Consider the following 13,095-nt stretch of genomic DNA (forward strand, 5'->3'; position numbering starts at 1 on the left):
TTATTATTTCAGTCAGAATCAAAATGATTTTTTTTTTGTTTGACCTCGAATTTTCCTTGTATTTTATCAAGACGCGATCAGTTTCAGTCACTGTTGTTTTCTATTAGGAGCGTCTCAGGACAGGTTCTAAGTGATCACGTGTTTAAATTGTGTCAAACACATCCATGTTTTTATATATATATATAAGTATATATATTATTATTATTATTTTATGAGCAAATCAGAACGAGGTTTAAAAGTTTTGATTTGAAGTTCGTATTAAAGGAAGAAGAAGAAGAAAAGAAGAAGAAAAGAACAAGCAAGCAGCAAAGTCATTTATAGTTCTGTTGCGGTGTGTTTTGATTTGAACTAATGAATGCATTGTACTTTTTTTTGCCAATTATGGTGTATCTGAGGTGTGATATTTTCTACACAGTCTGTTTATAAAGAAGAATAAATTTCTCTTTTTGTTTTGCTACAGACAAAAAAAAGAAAGAAAGAAAGAAAAAGTGACGAGACAATAGCCCCGTTTGGGAAATCAATTGAGCTTTCTGGTGCGTTCGAGTGCAAAGTCAAAGTGCAGGAACGACCGCTTGCAGCGAGGGAAGGTATCGCGTCTTGGCGTTTCAGCCTCGCAAAATGTGGGCCGAAACGCGCTTGTCTCCGTGCCACCGCCGCACGTTTTGGAACATGCGCAAACGGGCCTTGCGTGTCCATCTGACCTCTCTCACACTCATCCTCGTAATTGCGGTGAGCGGACAGGCGGGTGTCAGCCGGGTTGAGGCAGGGCAGGGAGGGGGTGCGGCTGTACTCTCCCTGCCGCCGGGTCACAGATTTACACATCATGGCCACAGCACTTGAGAAAAATATAGCAATAATAATAACGATCCAAGAGATGCTCCCGTTTGATACACCGATGAGAAAATGTATTCGAATTTGACGGTGAATAATCGTCCCGAAAATAATTGCTTGACAAGATCAACAGCTAAAAGAGTTTTAAGCAAGCTGGCCGTTTTTAATATCATGACACAAGGACAGTAAAAGAGAATCTCATTTTTTTTAAATATCATTTTTTTTTTACACAGAATAATTTGTCAGACATACTCTGGTTGTTTTCTTTTGAAACATTTTATACTATAAAAAACAATTAAATGCTAGCAAATTAAGATCATTTGAATTTGAATCAACTATGGTCATTTCTGAGAACGACGTGTAACAAGCTAAATTCTAAATAAAATATATTTATGTATCTACATGTAACTCATGTCATTTTAAGTAAACCTGAATGTTTTGATCGGAACATGAACTAATAACCCAATTCTTGTTTATTTTGTGTAGTATTCAGCAGAAAGAAGTTGCATTGATGTGCTTATATGGGTTGAAAGTGAAGGAAAAAGTCAAAATTTTGATAAAGATTGTGATTGGGAAAGTTTCGGTGCTGGTAACAGGTTTAGAAAAAAAGCGCCAGCGTTGTTGAAGTTGGTTAAAATCTCTAATTCTTACTCCAACAAAGGAAATGTCTCAACCACAAGTCTAAGGACAACTGGTTGCTTTTACTAAGCTCCTGATTCAAAGTAAAAACCATGTAAACACTCCAGCCTCAGTGTTATCTGCTGACCACCTGAGCCTTGCTAGCTAGCAGTTAAGCTAACAACTGAAACAGTGTTGAGTTGGTCCAATTTGTGATAAATAAATAAAAAAGAAATTAAGATGTGAATCAAGTCATAATTTAAACATCATTGGAAGCTAAATTCATCTGCTGACAGATTTGATGAAACCTTATTGAATGTATTCACATTTCCAAAATTTGCTTTCACAGTGAAGCTTGCCCATACATTAACTTTTGCATTAGCATTGTCCTTAAATTAGGTAAAACGGAAGCCTAACCTAAATTCTCGATGTAGAAACAGAACCTCTCCCAACTTTCATTAAGTTGATTTATTCATATAAACATTTTGTAGCCTTACTGTTCTCTGTGTGCTCTCTCCTCACCGCACACCGAATGTGAATAGCTAACGGTTCAATGATTTAACAACTTCAGTTCACTTAAAAAAAAAAATGTAGGTAGGGTTGAAAACCTCATATTGATTGAAAATTGAACGTACAAACATGAGTTCAATTATATATATAATATTTCAGTGATTCTTGAGAAGTGGGACAAAATGGGTTGAAATGTTTCCAAATTTAAAAGAAAAATGATGCCTCAAGCTTATGTAGCCTATACAAATATGAAAAAAAATTTTTTTTGGAAACGTGAAGATGCAAAGGTGCAGGCTCCCAGTTGCAACATTTTTTTAAATTAAATTTTTATTGGACCTGACCGAGAACTTTGTCTTCACCATCTGACAATTATTTTTTAATGACCCTATAAGTGCTATTTTGACTCAGTTTCACAGACAAATGCTTCTCAATAAACAAAAGAAATATTATTTCAAACAAAAAGAAACAAAGTCCATCTGAAGGAGTTGACAAAATGTCAAACTACATCAATTGATATAATATTAATCTGAATGAGGCCATATTGTAGCTCATCAGGTCCATGAAATCTTTACAGTTTACTAAAATTGAGCATTTATCTCATATAATTTCATCAAAGTTGAGTTAATTGACAGTTATGGTGTTGACACCATGCGGTTGTGATGAACAACCTCGGAATAAAACAGGAGAAAAAAAACAACATAAGCTAGCTAGAGCTGCTTTAGCCCTCTTAGCAAAGGAAGAGAAAGGAAGACGTCACGGGGTCCTCAGAAGTTCTGATGCCCCCCAATAATGCCTGATTTATTTATTTTTTACATTCTTTTCATGTCTGAGGGTGTTGACAAAAACTTGGGACAAATTTAAATCGAATTGGAAAATATATGAAAATGATTTTTAATTCAATTCATTGATATTTTTTTTAATAATTATTTATTTGAATACTTATACTTAATTGTCATAATGTATTAGTCTATCTTAGTTTTCCTTTAATTGTTTTAAACTATTATAATGTATTGAGTTCTGCTCCAGGACAGGGGATTTTACAGACACCATAGGCCTACATCTACTACAATGTGTAAAATAAATATATATATATCCAGCATGCACCAGGAGAGCACACAATGTTGTGCTCACATGGTTAGTTTAGTCAGATATTTGAAAAATATAGATTTTGTGTATATTTTACTCATATTTTGAGCTTTATCCATAGGACCTGTTTTGTTTCTCTTCTCAAGAATCACCGATTTAATAGTGTGACGTTCAATGACGTGCTGAAACACGCTTGGTAATTGAGATTTTTACTGACGTGACATGTATTTTTCAATAACGTCAGAGTTCATGCTTAAATTTCAAGTCTGCCAGTGAAACTGTTGACATTTTGGCAGCAGCTTTGATCGGGACGCGTGAATGTGAGCGTTGGAAGCAAGAGTCCCTTCAATCCGCTTTATTTGTCTTATTTTATTTTATTTTTTTTCACACAATACTTCCATTTGTTTCAGGTGTTTTCTGCCCCTTTGGAGTGTTCACATGTGCGCTTTTCACTGCAGAAAGAAGCCACACATTTGCTCTATTTTTACGCGTAAAACCAAACCGTTTTTAAGCATCTGAGATATATAAGTACACTTCGAGATCATGCATGTGGTAGAATTTTTTTTTTAATCATTCCACGTGGTTGCCTAAAAAAAAAACTAAAAATAAAATAAATAAATAAAAAACTATACAGCCTGAGCGCTTCCGTGACTGGATGTGTGCGCCCGCCGCCTGCGTGTGTCTGCGTGCCCCGATCCACAAACGTGAAGCGCGTAGTAGACGGCCAGATTGGTGCAGCGCTTAGAGCCAGTTCAGTGGGCCACGAGAGGACAGCTATTGCGTGATGATGTAACACGCAACGAGAGACGGACGGGCACGCACACACACTGATACAGAACACACGCACGCACACACACTGAAGAGAGAGAGATGGAGAGAGAGAGAGTCAGAGAGAGAGAGGGTAAAGAACGAGGTCAGCTGAAGGCTTGTTTACAAATAACAGAAGTGAAACAGAGACAAAAGCAAAAGTAAATGCGGAAGTGATAAATAATGGAATCACTTCCGAAATATGTGCGGCATTAGTTGGGATTAGTTGATTATTATTATTATTATTATTATTATTATTATTATTATTATTATTATTATTATTATTATTATCAAAATGAAAAAATAATAATAAACTGGTATATTTCTAGTATTAATGTTCGTCGGGTGTTGATTTCTCGAAGTGAATTGCTCTTATAGGAACTGAAAGCATTTTTGGAACAAGTTTATTTCATCCTCCCATGTTTACATTTTTTTGGAGGGGGAGAGGGATATTCTTCACAGTCCCAAAGGGGAAATTAAACCTTACTTAAAAATACGTCCCGTAAATGGTTTAATCAACCGATTGGACGTAAATCCACTGAATTTCTTGAAGTGTTTCTTTTTCTTTTCTCTCTCTCTGTCTCTCTCTCCACTTCCTCTGTTCTCTCGGCAGTATATAAAATTATACTCAACTCACCTGACTGTTTATGTTTTTTGTGTGTGTTCGTTTTGTTTTCAGCAACTTACGACCCGCGCGCAAAAAAAAAAAAAAAAAAAAAAATCGCAGGTTTTAAAACGTCAAAACAGTTCAAGGGAGATGAGGTTAAAATAAATAATAATAATAATAATAAATAGACGCGAAAACATCCTGCCGTAAAGTAGAGATCGTATCACGCAAATCACGTTGCAAATATCTGTTCACATCCTCCGCGTCCTTCAATGACTTATGAATTAGTTTGTTCTTAAAAAGTGGATGGCCATATGTTCATTGAACTATTGCATAAGATCGTTCAGCTTCCCTCTCGTTTAATAATGTTAAATAACCATAAGTTAAAGGATTGCGGAAAGAGCTTCACTATGGCTGAAAATAAAATGAACAAACAAATAGAGGAAAGAAATAGATGCTTCGGGAAGCAGGAAGTGTTGGATGGGTGCAGCGAGGTGGCCCTCATCCTCCTGGAGCGTGACTGGAGCCCAGTTAGCGGTCTATCCTGCGGGGTCACACGGGTCATGAGGAGAGGGGATAAAGCAACATGCAGAGCAGAAAAGACTCAAAGCAAACACACAAAAAAAGTCAGGTTAAGTTTATAAGAAAATTGTATCCATTAAAAAAAAAAAAAAAAAAAAGCAAAAATAATATTTGAGTTTGAGCAAATAAGGGGTTTTGGTGCAAGCGTGTCTGATTCTTACTATGGTTTTGGTTCTGACTCTGTAGATGTTTTTATTTATTTTATTTTTTTTTTTGCTTTTTTTTGCAAATGAAAACACTGAAATGCAGGAAAATGTAGAAAAAGTATAAGAAAAGAAATAAGAATTTTTATGTTCAGAAAAAAAATGAAGCGTGAATTATTTTTTTTAAAGCAATCAATGAGTATAATCCAAGTACATTTGAAAGTTTTTTTTTTAAAATGTGTATAACAAAAGAATGAGAAAAAGTAATTTCCTTTTTCTTTCTGTGTCCCAGAAAAAGTGCTGAATTTTTAACCAAACTGTTTTGTTCATGGCCAGTTTTATTAAGGAGGTGATATTTTTGCAAATATATCTTACAAATGTAAGAAGCGCATCCTGTTATTAAAATAAAAATGTTTAGATAACTAATCATTAAATAAATATTTTTTAAAAAAACCAACAACTTTAAAATAAAACTTTCAACAAAAAAAAAAACAAAAAACGAAATTGCTTGAAAACTTTGACTAAACCCTGCTGCCCGCCAGCCCCCAAAAAACTGACTTAGGCTATATAACAAGCCCTTTGCAAAAAGCTCTTCATAATTTAGTTCTATTTGCAGAATTTTATTCAAAACCCGATCCATGAAATTAAGTACGACGATGAAATAAAAGGAGTGAAAACGTAAACATCGCCCCTACCTTCACAAGAACCAGGATGTTTTTGATTCATTGTGGAAGTCGTTTTTTTTTTTAAAAAAAAACACATCTCTACTAAAACCATAGACTGTTTTCATTAAAACCAATCAAGACGTCGTGTTTTTACATAAAACATGAATGCATGCTGACAGTGCTCCCTCTTTATCTTCCGACAAAAACAAATGGAACTTTTTAGTGTTTCACTCCAACCACCAGAACAATAAAAAGCGAAGTGTCTTTCCTCACATTGTGCAGGCTATCTTTTACGACGCAATTTCAGTTTTAAAAGATGTGGGGGAAAAAATAGATAAATAAAATAAATAAATAAAAATTTGAACAATGACTGAACTGCAGCCCAGAGTTGCAGGGTCCATAGCAACGCCCCTGCCTCCCCTGGCGGTACCGGATCCTTCCATCTGCTATTCAGCGCATGTCTCTACGCTCAGCCTGTCTCCCTCTAATAGGAGCTCCGCTTTCTACCCCTTAAAGAAGTTTGGGAACTAATGCCACCCCTGAATGCTACCCTAATTAGAGGCTGCTCCAAACTGCAAGGACCTGCTGCACAACGGTGGCTTTTTTCCATTTTTGTCAAGCCATTGCATTTTTTCTTTCTTCCTTTCTTTCTCTCTCTCTCTCTCTCTCTCTCTCTCTCTTTCTCTGTCTTGCAGTAAAGCTATTAATAAATCAAAAATAAGGAGCGCCACATGGCTCAGCGGCAGGACACCGACTCAGTCTGAGTCCCTTCTCCCCTTCTCTCTCTGCCCTCCTTTCTGTCCAGCTAATGAACTATATAGCCTCCAAAACCTTAACTAAATACAAAACAAATAAAAAGAAAAAAGAAAAGAAATAGGCAACTGTAATGATTGAAAAAAGAAAAATCCTTTGCCTCGCTAAAGACAGCAAGTGAACATCATATCTGGATGATGACGTGCTATCTGGACCCACAGGGTCCGATGGGCTGCAGAACATCAAACAAGAGGATATTTTTACAGACATCGAATTAACATGTGACTAGGAATGTAGAAAAAGGATTCAGTAAGTACTTGTGATTTATATATATATATAAAATGGGTGAGCTTGTCAACTCGGCTCCTGTCAAGGTTGTTTGTGAGCATAAAGTTTTTCAGGTAAGAAATCAATTTGCATTAGAGTGTTCTTTTGTTTTTTCATTATTATTTCTTAAACCCCCTCTCGCATACTATTTATCCACTAGATTTTTGTTTTCATTCTACCCTCTGTGGGAAGCTGCATCTCTGGTACTTACTTTTTAAAAAAAGTTTTACTTTGCTTAGAGTTGCACAAGCAGACAAGGTTGTGCGGCATCACTCTGGAGTCATCTTTCGACAGAGACGTCAAAAGATGAATGTGGCAGGAAAAACCGGCGAGCAAGTCACAGTCAGGTTGTGTGGAAAAAGGTGAGACTTACACAAACCACCACATGGCTTGCTGATATGACTTAGTCTGCTCTGGTGACGCAGTTGATGTTAAAGAACGGGGCTCAAACATGCCTGTACAAAAAATGTCGGCATCCGTCTGAACCCTGCCAGAAGTGCTTCAAGAGGCAGCATTTAGGGGCAAAGTGTGGTTATTTACAAGCAGACTGGACTTGGAGCAAAGAGTTTTTTAAATGTCTGCCTAAAGTGCCAAACTGTTGCTTTCATACAACATTTCTCCTGGCTTTTCCTCCCTTGACTTATAAATCTTGACTTTATGAACTCAAATCTTTCCTCCACCAGACGTTAAAATTCAACTTGTTGTGGGATAAATGTGTGTGTGTGTGTGTGTGGATGTGTGTGTTTTCTAAATTATGCCTGACATCTGTGATCCAAATGCAATTCATGCATTGCTGGCAATGTTCAACTGCTCACTTTTTCTTCCTCCCTTTGACATAGAAGTGTTTTCCAGTTCTGATCATGGAAATCCCTGCAGCTGAAAGAAGCTACAAAGAAAAAGGGACCGTAAAAAAAAGATTATACACACCATGTAACGCGTCTGATCTTACACAGACAAGCCCAGGGCATTGACGAGTCCCCATAAAGAGAGTTACAGTGACAGCAACAGATGCATGAAGTGCAAAAAAAAAAAAAAAAAAAAAAAAAAAATGGAGGGGGGTGGAGGGAATTAAAGAGTCTGGCCCGGGGCCACTTCTCTGCAGACGGGGGCCGCCGAGGAAAAACTTCCAAGCTTTCACCACTTCTCCAAGTGCAAACTCACGCGTCCTTGCACATAATTTATTTAGCCGAAGACTTTCTGGGAGTGTTTTTATTTATTCTCCGATCTTTTTTTTTTTTTTTTTTTTCGCCTGTCTCACCCCGGAGTGAACCCTCGGATCCGGGGGGTTGCGGGGGAGCGGACTCTGCTGCAGAATGACGCGGGGCCCGCCTCGCACCGCATTTTTCACTTTCATTTTTTTTTCTTTTTTTTGCGTGTTTGCTTTGGCGATGCCGGCCACCCGTACAAACAGCCGGAGCCCTCGGAGCTGATCCATCACTGCCGTGCAGAATGTGATGATAAAATAACAGGGCCCGGCCTGAAACAAACCATTTGTTATACGGCTGGATTTATTATTCTGTCCACTTGAAAAGGAGCGCAGAGGTTACCTAGACATCTCCTACTTAGGTTACAACAATAAATAGAGGAAAAAAAAAAGCCTTCTGCTGCCTGGAGAAGTCCCCAATCGAGCAGCTGCGTGATGTCACCGCAACATCCGCTGACTGTGTGCGTCCAAAACGTCATCGAGCGCCGCCCCCATTTTGCCGTTGCCGTTCGGTGGAGAGTCCTGCCTTCGCCCCACCGGCCTCGGGCCTGATTAGTTACATGCAACAACGCCTCTCGGTCATAAACACTTCATCAAGCTCCGGCAGCCCCGTTCATCATCGTGACACCCGCAGGTAACCCAAACCCGGAGCCGCAGCTTTTGACGCAAGGCAGAGCCCAAACAAGTTCTTCTAAACACAGACTGCCAGAAGTCTACACAGCAAACACGCACACACACACACACACGCACGCACGCACGCACGCACGCACACACACACACACACACACACACACACAGAGTGAGTACAGCACTGCTTGTATATCTGCTTAAAACAGAGCCGGTCCCAGAAAAACGGTGGTCCAGAGCAGAGCTTGATTTGGGAACCACCCAATCTATAAAAGCCTCAAGGACAATGACTAATATATTCATAAATAAATAAACTCTGTTCACTTGATCTTAACACGCAGTTATAAACACATTGGTACAGGCAGGCTTCTGATTCCATTTGATGTCACGCTCATTGCGTTTCTCCGTAGCACTTTGTCATGTGAAAGGTGCAAATTTGGATTCCTAATGAAGGAGAATACAAGGTTGTCTGAATGCAGGCAGCAAATAAACCGGGGTTCCCAAGACCTGCTGAACCTCTTCTGGAATCAAGTTGAGTAGTTTCAACCAACAAATAAGTTAAGAATAAAAACGTATCTAGTTTGTTGTGTTAAAAAAAAAGAGAGAAAATGATCATTCTTTGCCAACCGTCAGAATCTACTGAAGCTTTTCCAGAGAACGAAGTAATAATAATAATAATAATAATAACTTCTATTGGGGATTTCAGAAATCAGCATTCGCCCAAAAACTACCAAATGTTTCCGGCCTATTCGTGTTTCTCATCCTGGCGCTAGACAAGTGTCAGACATGCGGCACTTCAACACAGATCCAACGTGGATTGAAAGCAGGCGGACCAAAAGAGTATGTATGTCTGCATTGCTTGCAATGTAACGCTGTTCGCATGTGGGGGGGAGGAACTGAAGTGCTTCAAAGCTTTCTGTCCATGTCGTCTGCATTATGTCACTGATTCCTCAGCAATGATGGTTCTGTCACTCAAGAAGCCAAAAGAAATAAAACATCCCCGACTAGAAGCCACCCATGTGGCCCCATTCATTTCTTATTTTCCCTCCCTAAACATCCTCCCCCAAACCTTCCCCTTCTGTTGGAGTATTTCTTTCCTTCCATCCTCTCTCTCTCTCTCTCTCTTACTCCAACTCTCCACCTCATTGACTCAACCACAAAGTGTCTGTGGCAGATGATTCGGATCTGTGAATGGAACGATGGTGGTGGGGAGGGTGTGGGCCCAAAAGCCGAAGCTGAGACTTTAGAGCGGTTGTTTTCGAGCCACCCCTGCTCTATCTGTGTCGCTGCGTCCCTTTCGGGCTTTCTGGACGTCTCCCAAAGATATCCCGTCTCGCTGTTTGACAGACGTTGCTCCTCTCACACAGCGACGCATCAGCCCACAATTGGATCCAGACGTCTCCCTGCGCAAGTTCCCGAATCACTTTTTTTTTTTTTTTTGCCAAAACGCGCGCCACATAAAAGATGAAACCGATGTTGCTCGCAACATGTTGGGGGAATCTGATTTCCTTTCAGCACACTTCGTGGCAGGAGGGTGAGGAGAACTTTGGGCCAGGCGTGTTCGTCTTATGTTTTGAACTCTGTCCATTCTGTTCGTACACCTTTAAAGTAATAGTATGCGGCAAAACCAGAACGAACTTTGACTGGATGTGTGACACGGACAGGTTAACGTTAGGTTCTGCTCATGTTTCTACGTGTTTACAGGCAATAACTACGTTTTAGCGCAAACGACCATTAATCTGTTACCGTCATGGCGGACATTTTGAAAAATGTAAACAAAAAAAAGGAACTCAGAGACCAAGAAAATATAACTGATTTCTACAGTTTAAAACATGTGAGCTACAATTTGACACCAAATGCATTAAATGAATTGGTGATTCTACCTTAAATTTTTTAGTGCATGACAACCATAGCAACCAACTTTAAAAACCAAAATCAGAAAATATAATTTCTATGAGCAAATAAACAAACAAACAAAGAAAAAACTAATCTGTGAGATGTATTTTTGCAAAAATACATTTTCCCTGACACCCGCAGTCATCTTAAACAAATGGCTGCCATTTTTAATTTTTCAGTAGCTAACTTATGTTTTGTCGTTTTTTTTTTTTTTCTAAACAGTCCCCTGTGAACATCTTTGCCAAGTTAGGTTCATAAAAATGATTTTGCAGAAATATCTGCAAACACAAAACTTTGAGGCCCGTCCCACATTTGCATATCTCAGCACTCAAACAACGGGGGCACGCCAGATAAACTAGCCTCCGGTCACCAGGTGGCAGCAGCGTTCAAACTAATCAATTTGATGCCCGCTCAAGCCAGTAGAAGTAGCTTCACCGCACGAATGTTTTTGAAATTAAGCGACCGTCATTGAGGAGAGATGAAGAAGTTTGACAGTGAAAAAAACGACAGCAGAAGTAAGTGAAGTAAAACTCTTAGCCTGTTTTATGGACAGACTAAGAGATTTTTATGTTCAAAGAAAGTCGTTAAAAAGCTTAGGTAGAGTGCTTAGGTAACATTGAATTGACCGCTCATTATGAGGGTCAATTCAATGTTTTTTTTGTTTGTTTTTTGTAGGATTTGCATTGTATAACTCAATACATAGTCGCCGTGTCGACACATTCCACTTGAGCTGTGTGTAGTTGCTGCTGATATTGCTGCACTGCACTTTAATGAGGGCGAAGGGGAACGAGTAACCGACCGCAGCACCCTTTACTATTTGCAAAAAAATTAAATAAATTGAAAATTGTGTCATTTTCCATTCACTTCTCAATTACTGCTGATTCATCTAAAAAAAATAAATAAAATAAAAATTGCATTTAAGTTTGTGGTTGCAATGTGACAAACTGTGAAACAGCCGAAGAATATGTTTTCCAGGCACTGCGAGTAATGCCTGGGCAATGCCAAGACAAAGAAGAGTTCAGAAGGTTTGTGAGCGGGGAAACAGTGAGCAGTCACTTTTATTTGTCACCTCAGAGGAATCGGGAGGCTTTTTTTTCTTTTCCCTTCTTTCTTTTTTTTTTACTGTTTCCATTTATTCTTTTCCCTGCACAGTTTTAAATGAATGAAAATACACACCTCATGCACTATAGCAATACTGACTCATCAACAAAACTAATTAAACTGTGAAAAAAATATATATATATATATAAATAAACTTTTGTAGGCTCCACTAGTGTTAAAACTCCGATTGGTACATGCAGCTCTCAAGACGCCGCTTCATTTGATACTTCCTCCCTGAGCAGTTGGCACTTCCTGTGCCCTGTCACAACACTTTCAGGGGCCTCTATCAAAGTATACCTTTGCTGCCGGGGGCGGTTTCAGCCGCCTCTGTGCTTCAGGGTGGCCGAGCCCCCACGGCTCCGGACAGATATCCGTTTGACACCACCGTTGCTGCTCCACCGGCAGGTAACCGAACCCAAATGCACAGCACAGCAGGAGCAGTGGGGGGCTGGAAGAACCGCTGAGACGTATAGCCCCACCTCCAGTGTTGGCACAGGCTAAACTTAACCAGGTGGATTTCAGTGCGGCCTCGTCGCTGGTGTGAGATGGACGCCTATGAGCAGCAGAGAGGTTTTTTTTTTTAACTTGTGTGTTTACTGAATTACCGTGGTTATCGACCTGCTCAGAGCAGTTTTATCTCCAAGGTTTAGAGAGCCTCTCTCACGCTTCCATTTTGCCCTCTTGTATCCCGTTAAAGCTAGAAAGAGGCTTTTACACCCCCATACGTACGGTCGGCGCGCACGCTCTCCTGAATGTGAACACCTAAACTAATTACCAACCGTCCAGTAATGGTAATTCAGAGTCATCAATATGCATGAAGCGAGCCATAAACAGTGAAAAATAAATAAATAAATAAATCTACTGCTGCCCAGAATCAGCACAGATTAAAAGAACAGGGGTGAGCATGTGGAGCATTTTATATTCAGAAAAAAGATATAATGTCAGGCAGTGATACTTTTTTAAGGTTTTTACAAATACAAATAAAATAAATTGTGACATGCGCTTATTTTTAGCCGGCGTTCTCACTAAGACCAGGAAGATGGAGCACATCAGCCCAGTTCTAAAGTCCCCACATCCCTACAGCTCAGAATAGACTTTAAAATAGTTTATATGTCACTCAACGGCTTAGCGCCACAATACATTAAAGATCTCCTGTTGCTGTATCAGCCTTCCAGACCACTCAGGTCTTCTGCTTCTGCTCTGCGTCTGCAGAACCAGAACCAAACATGGAAGAAGCCGCATTCAGCTTCTACGCACCACAAATCTGGAACAAACTTCCAAAAAAACTGCTAAACAACCGAAACACTGAGTTCCTCCAAATCTAGACTAGAAACCCAC

Source organism: Poeciliopsis prolifica, unplaced genomic scaffold (genome assembly GCF_027474105.1).
Source record: "Poeciliopsis prolifica strain line A6 unplaced genomic scaffold, Auburn_PproV2 SCAFFOLD035, whole genome shotgun sequence".
NCBI classification, from domain to species: domain Eukaryota; kingdom Metazoa; phylum Chordata; class Actinopteri; order Cyprinodontiformes; family Poeciliidae; genus Poeciliopsis; species Poeciliopsis prolifica.